The sequence below is a fragment of the Prionailurus viverrinus genome, chromosome B1 (genome assembly GCF_022837055.1).
Source record: "Prionailurus viverrinus isolate Anna chromosome B1, UM_Priviv_1.0, whole genome shotgun sequence".
NCBI classification, from domain to species: Eukaryota; Metazoa; Chordata; class Mammalia; order Carnivora; family Felidae; genus Prionailurus; species Prionailurus viverrinus.
The window spans coordinates 83,032,339-83,042,892 of NC_062564.1; positions in this window are offsets into that span (position 1 = coordinate 83,032,339).

The window sequence follows — 10,554 nt, forward strand, 5'->3', positions numbered from 1 at the left end:
ACTTTTAAACCCAGAAAGTTTTGATCATTTTGACATATTCTCTTTGAAAAGAGAATTCTCTTTTCTAATTCCAGGTGCTTTCTAGATCCATAAACCTTCCTAAACTGTCTCTTCTCCTTAAATGACATGGTTGTGATTATAACAATGATTTGTTTCACTTTCCTGCCTGCATAAATGTGAACACTGGCATTATATATCTTAGACTGTAATGTCTTAGCAGAAACAAGATTGATTTTTTTTCTTTTTTCTTACCACAGCACCGTAGTATAATTATGCATTCAATAAATATTTTACCATTTGAGTTTATTTTCAGGACACCTGGGTGGCTCAGTGGGTTAAGTGTCCAACTTCAGCTCAGGTCATGATCTCATAGTTTGTGGGTTCGAGCCCCATATCAGACTCTGTGCTGACAGCTCAGAGCCTGGAGCCTGCTTCGGATTGTGTGACTCTCTCTTTCTCTGCCCCTCCCCCACTCACGTTCTGTCTTTCAAAAATTAATAAACGTTAAATTAATAAATAAATAAATAAATAAATAAAATTTATTTGAAACACAAACTTCATGGATAATGATACCTTAACATAACATTTATTGAGCATTTGCCATATGTCAAACTGCTTGAAATGCTTAATGTGATCTTCACAAAACCTTTAAGACAGGTATTAGTTTATTCTTGAAAAGGTAGATGACAGTATGTTTTCCCCTAAAAAAAAAAACAGGTACATAAACTAATAAGTTCGGAAAAAATGTTCAGCGATACTTAATAGTTTCTTTTTCCTTGTTGTTAAGCGGCACTAGTGAAACCAACATTGCAGGATCCTGCTGAATATCTCTAAGCCAGAGTTCTATTTTAAACCTGAACACCAGCGATACCTTGGTATTGCACCATGGTTCATATCTCATGAAACATATTTTTGGGTGTGCTCAAAACGTGCTGTGACTCTGCAAAACTCGTCCTTGAAACTTGAAGGATAACTGTTTCAAAGAAAGTGAAAAACAGAAAAATTCATCAATAAAATAACTTGGCCTGTACACTTTAAAAGGAACGTGATCCCATTTTTTTTAACATGCTATAGTCTTAAAAACTATTTTTTTTTCCTATTCAGACATCCGTTTGGTGCAATGTTAGGAGTACGTATGTATATGATAATTCATGAGCTCAACAAATTTTACATCATTTAAATCCTTGTTTGAAAGAATCAGGCTACTTCTCCCTCTTAGAAACCCAAGGAAGCCATAGCAGAGTATCATCCCAACAACAGAAGACAGAAAATCGTGCATCTGTTTCCCACCCCTCCCAATAAGTCTGCTAGTGAATAGTGTTTATTTCCAGATTATCTGCTAGCCACCCCATGCAGCAATGGACCAGGGACCATGGTTCCCACAGGGGCCTTATAAAGAAAACCCAAAAAGAAAGCAAAAGAAGCCATCATGTCTCTTACTGGACCGTTTGAACAAAATGCATAGGAGTTATGTTGTCCGTTTCCCCTGACATATAACAGTTCCTTTTCACTTCTAAAGCAAAACTCAACCCTCTAAGAAATGATAACCGTGTAGTATTAAAAACAATAACAACAACCTTTAATTATTTGCTTTCATCTCCTTACCTCAGGGTTATCACAAAGCTTCCAATATATGGGAGCTCCAAGTTCCCAGCTTTCTTCCCTTATTCTTATTTAATACAGCTGTATAGTATTGCCTCCAGTATCGTGTGTTTTACTTTTCTCTTACCTCCAGTGTGTACCAGCAGAGTTTCCAGGACAATACAGAGGATCTTCACGTCTAACTCCTTCACCGTGCTCAGAATAGAGCCCACCACAATGATACATTATTACATAGGCGTCTGGTAACTTCTTGAAATCAAAACTGGGACAGACCAAGAGTTCATGTATTTTTTTTTTTGTCCTCAAGTATTCTGAAGACATACTTGGAAATGAGAACAGTACTGTGTTTCCTGGTAGTTTCTTCAAGTGACTGATACTGATTTTGGATTTATAAGAAGGGCTTTTCCCACAATTCCTCCACTAATTGAAAAATGGACTTGAATCCTACCTCTTTCATCTGGCTGCTGACCAGATAGCCCTCTTCTCTGTATCCTCAGGGCCTTATGTGATGGTGATTCCAAGCCTACTCAGGCTGCCATCCATTTGAGTTTGAGTATTGTCACTGTCTGAAATTACTGCTACATTATCTCACCCACCAGATTGCCTGTGGCTTTAATTAGAGCAGTTTAAGCCCCAAAATATAATGATGCTAACACATAAAAAAGTTTGTTTTTTGTTCGGGTAAAGATACAGAAATATTCCAAGTCAGTGGGGAATAGAGATTATCCTTCACATAGTTGTTCATGAATCTAAGCTGATGGCATCTTTGCCATCGTCAACACATGGTTTCCAAAGTTTCCCTGGACATCATTATTCCAGAAGAGGGAAATAGTATGTAGAAGCATATGTGGGAGGTTTCATCCGTCCTTCCCATGAATCAAGAACCAAAAGGACAGGGATGGGGAATGGCCATTTCTCAACTCACATTCCATTAACTAGTATTCAGTCACGTTGCCACACTTAACTGCAAGGGGATCTGGGAAAAGTCAAGCCCTGGGTCCAGGAATAAAGGTAGAATGGATTTTATTGGACATCTGGCTGTCCCTTCCACAACCCAGGCCTCTGGTCATGACATACTTATGTATACCCTCATTCCCGCACATGTATCACACTCTTCTCTTTTTCCCTCTGTTATTGCATGTACAGCAAAGCCCAGGATGCCTTAGGATGTACAGTCTTCTCATCAGGTTGCAATGTATTTTCTCATGGCCAGACAGTCAATAAACTAAGAAGACAAGTTTTCTGCCTACTGCTATACCTAATACACAATGGTGGAACTAAGGTATCTGCAAAAAAAAGAGATGAATTTGAAACACATTATCAGTCAGTTGTCCATAGCAATGAGAGAATCTGATGGGCAACACTGTGAAGACTCCTGCCCAGGATATGGAAAGATCCGTTATTCTCTACGGCAATGCACTTACATTTGGTTTTGTACCTGGTAAGTTCTTCCTGGTCATTAAATTCCATGGCCATATTTGAACTGAGTGTTGAACAGTGTTCCCTGTGTATAGCTTGTGAGTACACAAATTTTGTAACACGTTTTCTAATGATGCTAGGGTTGTTTGGCTAGAGAAACAAGCAAAAGCTTTTTCAAGCCAGGCTGACACTTAACTCTGGCAACACAAATTCCCTAGAAAATTAAGTGACTTCTAGTCAGTTTGCTTTCAGTCAGCTCCATTTGCCTGTAACTACACCCAAAGTTATTTCTGAGACAAAATTCTACATCTTTTCCTTTCTTTGTGGGCTGGAATTAATCCTTGCCTCTGACTTAATGACAGCTCCTTTGAGGCATCTTAAATAATGGGCTATGATAAAAAGCAATATTCTTGATGTGATCTCAGCCCTAGGGCCAGGTTCTTTTGGTTAATGAGAAGCATTGATGTCTTTTCCCTCTAAGTCTTTGACAGTCTTATCTGTCCTAGTGTTTTAAGCTCAGAAGCGTTTGCTTTTCCCAACACTCTGAGATTCTTAATTTCTTCTTGAAAATCAGGCAATTCTTTCCTAATAAACTCATTTTTTGTTATAATATTGTTAAAAGCAATAACAATTAACAAACACTAAAACTTGGGCTCTAACCACTCTTCTAAACTATAGATGCAGAAGGCACACAGTATCCCTTCCAAATTATTATAAACAATGCTTACCAGATTACTTACTTCAGCATAGCATGAATAGTCTGCTTTGGGGAAGTAATATCTAAATCTTTGTCCCCTGACACCCAAATACTAAGCCAATGACATATATTTCAGGCTTTTGCTATGGTAGAATCTCTGTTTCTGTATTAGATAGGCTAAGTGCTATAACAAGGTGAAAATTTTAGGGTTCAGCACAATTAAATTTTGTCATTTTGGTCACATAACTGTCCAGTGTGAATCTGGGAAGGGAAGGGGAGAGATTTCTGTTCCATAAAGTCATTCAGGGATCTAGGCTCATAGTTCCTCTTGGTCTGCAAAGTCATCTTTCCAATCACCTAGTGGCAGGGAAAAAGAAGGGAAGGACACTCATTTGAGGTTTTCTGGGCCAGACTGGCAAGTGGTATAAGTGGTAACCTTCACTCACATGCCATTGGCCAGACTTAGTTGCATAACCACAACCAAAGGTCATGGAAGCTAAGACTTGTTGTTTTAGCCACTATCTTCAGTAATATGTTAAACAGTAGCAGTAATAGTTGGCATCCTTCTCGCTCTTTTTCTTAAAGGGAATATGTCTGAACTGAAGTTTCTCCATGAAGAATAATATAAGTTTTTTGTCTACAACCATTATAGTTTAAGAAAGCTCCATCCTAATTGCTAGGGAATATTTTTTTCATCAGCAACAGTTATTGAATCCTATCAAATGCTTTTTTTCTTCAGCTATTGAGAATTTGTAAATTTAAATATTTCTTACTCTCGTAATTATTGCTTGAATAGAACTGCACCTGATTTCAAGCCCAGGTTTTCCCACTACAAAAGGGTTTGGCAGTCACTCCTAAGAAGCTTCTGTGCAACATGGAAATAAAATTATGCATAGGAATGATGGTAATAAAACAGAAATCATGAGGCACATCTTGCCTCCAGAGAAACACCACAAGTGTTCCAGGAATTGAGATGAGAGAGAAAGATCATGTTCAGCTGTAGGTTTCAAGAAAGACTGAAAGGGTTAGACACCAGACTCAGAAAAATATGAAGCATATATAAGAAGCATATGTAAGCCCAAAGTCAAGTTTGGGAGAGCAGGCTGGGGGTGGATCACAAGTTATACCCTATGAATGCTAATGCAAATACCACTTCCCTAGGTCATGTAAAAGCAGACTTTTCATTCAAGATGGTACAATGGACATGTGACTATTTTCTCTTTTCTAAGACGCCATCTAACAATAATAGTAAGGTATAAGAAGCAAAATGGAAAGAACAGAAGAAATAATAATAACAACAGATGAATATTTCAGTAAAGATCTGGAAAATGGAAAAGAAATTAAAGGGTTAACTGATGAATTAGAAAGGAAGAGGAAACATGATTTGTGTATTAGAATTTTCCCAAAAAACAGTAAGCTACCTGGGGAATAACAAGACCACCTGTGTGAGTGTTGGTTTCTAGGGCCTAAAATGAGCAGTGGGGAGAGGCTGGAACAAAGAATTGTTACAGAATAGCATAGTGGTTAAAAACACAGTTCTTATGGCCATGACACATGGGTTTGAATCCAAGTTCTACCAGTACTAGTTGTGAGGTCTTGAAAATGCTATTTAACCTCTCTGTGCCCCATTACTCTTATTTGCAAAATAGGGTGATAATAACAGAAGTACCTTCTCAATGGGCTGTAGTGAGGAGTGAATGAGTTTATATATATATATATATATATATATATATATATATATATAAAACATTTAGAATAGTGATCAATTAATATCAACTGTTACGATTTTTATTATAATCCCATGAAAAGACATTTGACTTTTATTTTTTTTTTTTAATTTTTTTTTCAACGTTTTTTATTTATTTTGGGGACAGAGAGAGACAGAGCATGAATGGGGGAGGGGCAGAGAGAGAGGGAGACACAGAATCGGAAACAGGCTCCAGGCTCTGAGCCATCAGCCCAGAGCCCGACGTGGGGCTCGAACTCATGGACCGCGAGATCGTGACCTGGCTGAAGTCGGACGCTTAACCGACTGCGCCACCCAGGCGCCCCGACATTTGACTTTTAAAAACGTACATGTATTACCTTGATGATTTATTATTTTCAAAATTTTAAGCCCATCCCAGGAGGATAAATACGAAGGAATGAAGGTATGAACAAAGCCAAGAGCAGAGAATGTGCAGAAGCATGAGGAAGACATCAGCCTGTATTCTCACTGTGTGGCTGTCCGGGCACAAATGAAATAACATGTAAGGGACGGGAAAGGAATGCCATAGAAAAACTGAGACTTTCAAATACCCCAGGTGCCTACTGATAAAGCTGCACTGTGATTAAAAACAAGCAGGGGTGCCTGGGTGGCTCAGTCAGTTGAGCAACTGACTTCAGTTCAGGTTATGATCTCACACTCTGTGAATTCGAGCCCTGTGTCAGGCTCTGTGCAGACAGCTCAGAGCCTGGAGCTTGCTTCAGATTCTGTGTCTCCCTCTCTCTTTCTGGCCCTCCCCCACTCATGCTCTGTCTCTCTCTCTCTCTCTCTCTCTGTCAAAAATAAACATTTAAAAAAATTTTTTTAAATAAATAAAACAAGCAAAAGGCCAAGTTTATTATTCTGTGAGCAGCTTGAGGGCAGGGAATGAGTTTCATTCAAGTCTTCGCCTCCAAGGCACAGTTTTTGTTAGGCTTCCATTGGTATGAAGTGATCTCAATTATAGTTCACCTGCCTGGAGTTTAGAGTCTTCCCTTAACAGTAAAGAGAGTGACAAGCATAGGGTAGAAACATGCAGAGGAAGGCCAGACATCCAGATGATCTCTGGAGAGTACCTGTCATCTCAAGGACAGGGCAGATCCTGGGTCAGAAATGTCTGACAGACTGCATGAGCCCCTCAGGCGTATGACATAAAGTTTAAACCAAAGGGTCTAATGTCACAACATGTAGTCCTCCCCCTCCCTATCACTCACACCAGATGCACCACGACAGCCTTGCCCTAGGAGTGAAGGTAAGGGATGTCTGAGGTTTCATGTCTCCCGTCCTAAGAGACAGGGTATGGCAGGGCCCTGGCCACACATCACATGCCTTTCCTTGATAGACTATAAGAAGACTGTGGCACATCTGTGTTGCTCAGCAGCATCGTTTGCCTAAACGCATACCATGAACTCCCAAAGTGACAATTTAGAATGTATAAGTTCTAGTGTATTTTGGAAATCTCAGAACATTACTTAACAGTCACACTATGATGGGTCTGTTAGATTTAATGACAAGGAATGTGGTTTGTTACATGTTTAAAAGATTACCAACCTGGGGGTGCCTGGGTGGCTCAGTTGGTTAAACACCTGCCCCTTGACTTTGGCTCAGGTTATGATCTCATAGTTTGTGGGTTCAAGCCCCATGTCAGGCTCTGCATTGACAGTGAGGAACCTGCTTGGGATTCTCTCTCTCTCCTCTCTCTCTCTGCCCCTCTCCTGTTTGCTCTCTTTCAAAATAAATAAACTTTAGGGGCGCCTGGGTGGCGCAGTCAGTTAAGCGTCCGACTTCAGCCAGGTCACGATCTCGCGGTCCAGGAGTTCGAGCCCCGCGTCAGGCTCTGGGCTGATGGCTCAGAGCCTGGAGCCTGTTTCCGATTCTGTGTCTCCCTCTCTCTCTGCCCCTCCCCCGTTCATGCTCTGTCTCTCTCTGTCCCAAAAATATATAAACGTTGAAAAAAAAAATTAAAAATAAATAAACAAATAAATAAATAAACTTTAAAAATGTTTAAAAATTAAAAAAAAAAAAAGATTACAAAGGGATCCAATAGTAAGAGCTCATTGTGTGTGTGTGTGTGTGTGTGTGTGTGTGTGTGTATACAGGTGCACACACGAGCACATGCATGTGTGTGGTTAGAAATGGTATTATAGCTAATTTTAGGGTGTTTTTTTTACATTTGCCTAGCTTTCAAATTTTCTATAATAAGCTGTATTACATCTTTAAAGAAAAACTGCAATAGAAACCACTAACTTTTTCGAAGTTAAAAAAAAAAAATCATGACCACACAGTTGCTAACTTACACTTCTCTAATGGATAAACTACATTAGTCTACATGGGGTTTTACTTACAAATAATAAAAACAGTCCTCTAGATCTATGAGTTCCTAGACTGTGTTGCTTGCCTGTCTAATATGTTCTAGTGACTGCTTAATTGTGGTTTACAGAGAATTGTGACTTCAGTTCAAATTAGAGACAAGAATATCAGTCCTTCAGGGGGTATTGAAAATGTTCTTCAGTATAGATGGGTTTGGGAATGGAATTTGAGATGATCAGCACGTGCTGAGTGTTTTCTATTTATTTGAGCTTGGCCTTGAACTTATATGACCCTAAGAGTCATTCCTAGATTTGATCTTATGCTCAGGCCAGTCATTTCGCAATAAAGAACATACAATTTCTCAAACCTCCCTCTTTCCAAGTTTTATGACTAGAGTTCAACCTGAGTTCACATTATCAGTTGATGAACATCACTCAGTGGAGCTTATTAACTGGGATTGTTGTCTCATTTTGGGTCTCTTCCAGATGTTTTTGCCAAATGCTATCAGTGCATCATATATTAGAACATGTTATTTCAGCCTCTACTTATGTTACTCACAGGATGTCCTTGACCCTTCTCATGGACTCTTCTCTCCTGAGGGTAGTGTTATTTGTAATGAGATGTGCTCTGAGGAAAGCTAATAAAATAATTTTTAGACCATTTATCAACTGAAGTTGAGTAATTATTTCAAATATTGCCAACCATGTGAAAATAATTTCCATTCTCCGATGAAACATAATATCTTTAAATCAAAAGCAATCCGTTTAATGTAAGTCTTACTTACCCTAAATCAATGCAATTCTTTCTAGGCCTACTAAAGCACAAAAGTGCTGAATATTGTAATTTTCTCAGATCAAAGTAACTCCATCCCTAAGTATTTTGAAATTTAGAAAAGGGAGCACTGAAAAGTGACCAACATCATTTATTCTTACTACAAAGAATAGATGAGATTGTCTGGAACACAGTGACAGCCCACATTTTATCTCCCTAACTCTATTCTTATTTCCTACAACTCCCTCTACCACAAAGCAATCAGAGTAATTTTTCTAAAACTTAAAACATAAATTAAAACATAAACTACTTCCCGGGGTACCTGGGTGGCTCAGTCGGTTGAGCGTCTGGCTTTGGCTAAGGTCATGGTCTCATGGTTCGTGAGTTCGAGCCCCGCGTCGGGCTCTGTGCTGACAGCTCAGAGCCTGGAGCCTGTTTCAGATTCTGTGTCTCCCTCTCTCTCTCTGCTCTTCCCCTCCTCATGCTCTCTCTCTCTCTCTCTCTCTCTCTCTCTCAAAAATAAATAAATAAACGTTAAAAAAAAATTTTTTTAAAAACCCATAAACTATTACCCCTATTTAAAAATCTCCATTAGGCTTCCCATTGTACCAGAGCAAAACCCTTACTCTTCAGCATGCTCTTCAAGGATCTCACCTTCAAGAATCTCACTGTCCTTAGGCCAGATCTTATCTCTCCCTCCCCTACCCCCTTCAACCCTTTCCTTATTCATAGGCCCCAGCCACTGACCTTTTCTCCTGAAACTCCAACACGCTATGCTTCTTCCTTTCTTGTTCTACCTTTTTCTCCTTTTTGTCTCATATCTTTGCTTGGTTGCCTCCTGCATATCATTCCTGTCTCACACATTCAAAGGTTATTGATGGTTTTACTTTTTGTCTGCTTTGTTTACCACCATATCCCCAGAGCTGGGAATAGTGAGTGGGCAGAAAAACAATGACATTTTGTTGAATGAAATAGGTCTCTCCTGCCTACCCAAAGTAAAGCAGCTGCCTCTCTCCTTCCTCCATTAAATTCTATCTCACTTTTTTCCTTTATTTTCTTCATAGCACTCAGTTCCTAGGACTCTTTATTTGTATAACTGGTTATTGGTAAGTCTTGATTCACCTGGCTAAAAAACATTCAATCTTTTTTTTTTTAATTTTTTAATGTTTATTTATTTTTGAGAGAGAGAGAGTGAAAGAGAGAATGGGGTAGGTGCAAAGAGAGAGAGAGACACAGAATCCGAAGCAGGCTCCAGGCTCTGAGCTGTCAGCACAGAAGCCAACATGGGGCTCAAACTCATGGACAGAGATCATGGTCTGAGCTGAAGTCAGACGCTTAACTGACTGAGCCACCCAGGTGCCCCAAAACATTCAATCTTTTATTCACTTACGCTATATGGAATATACATTTCCTATTACTTCCCGACATCTTGGAAACTTAATAAACTTTCTGGTCTCTTTTGTTATTAAAGCTATTTCAATTTCAAAATGTGAAGTACAAAATTCATTGTACTTAACTGTTCCAGGTTGTGGTTCTCTGCCTGATGGTTGTAGCTGCTAATCTGGCTTACATAAACTGGCCACCAGTGGACTCTGGGAGTCAAAGTACAAAGCTGGATCTCTCAAAGGCATGGGGGAATCTCAGAGGATTTTGACATCACATGGGGATTATACCAGCTCTACCTCTTCCATTCTGGCTCAACTGCCATCCCCAACTTCTTGTCCCAAGGATCTTACTGTTAATGTCACTTTGCTTAGGGGGCAGTCCTTTTATGCCAGATGCCAGCGACATAATTCTTTGCCAGCGACACTTTCTGCTAGATCTGCTGGATATTCTGGCATCTGTACACACCAAATGGATGGAGTTCAGCTGCTCAAGCGCTGCCCTTCTCTAAGCCCTGTTGTTCCATTCAGGTGTCTCTCCCCTACTCATATAGAAATAGGGCCATATTGGCAAAATGCTGCCCACATAGCCTTCCAACAGTAAGCAAAATGTCAGTCTCTCCTGTTTT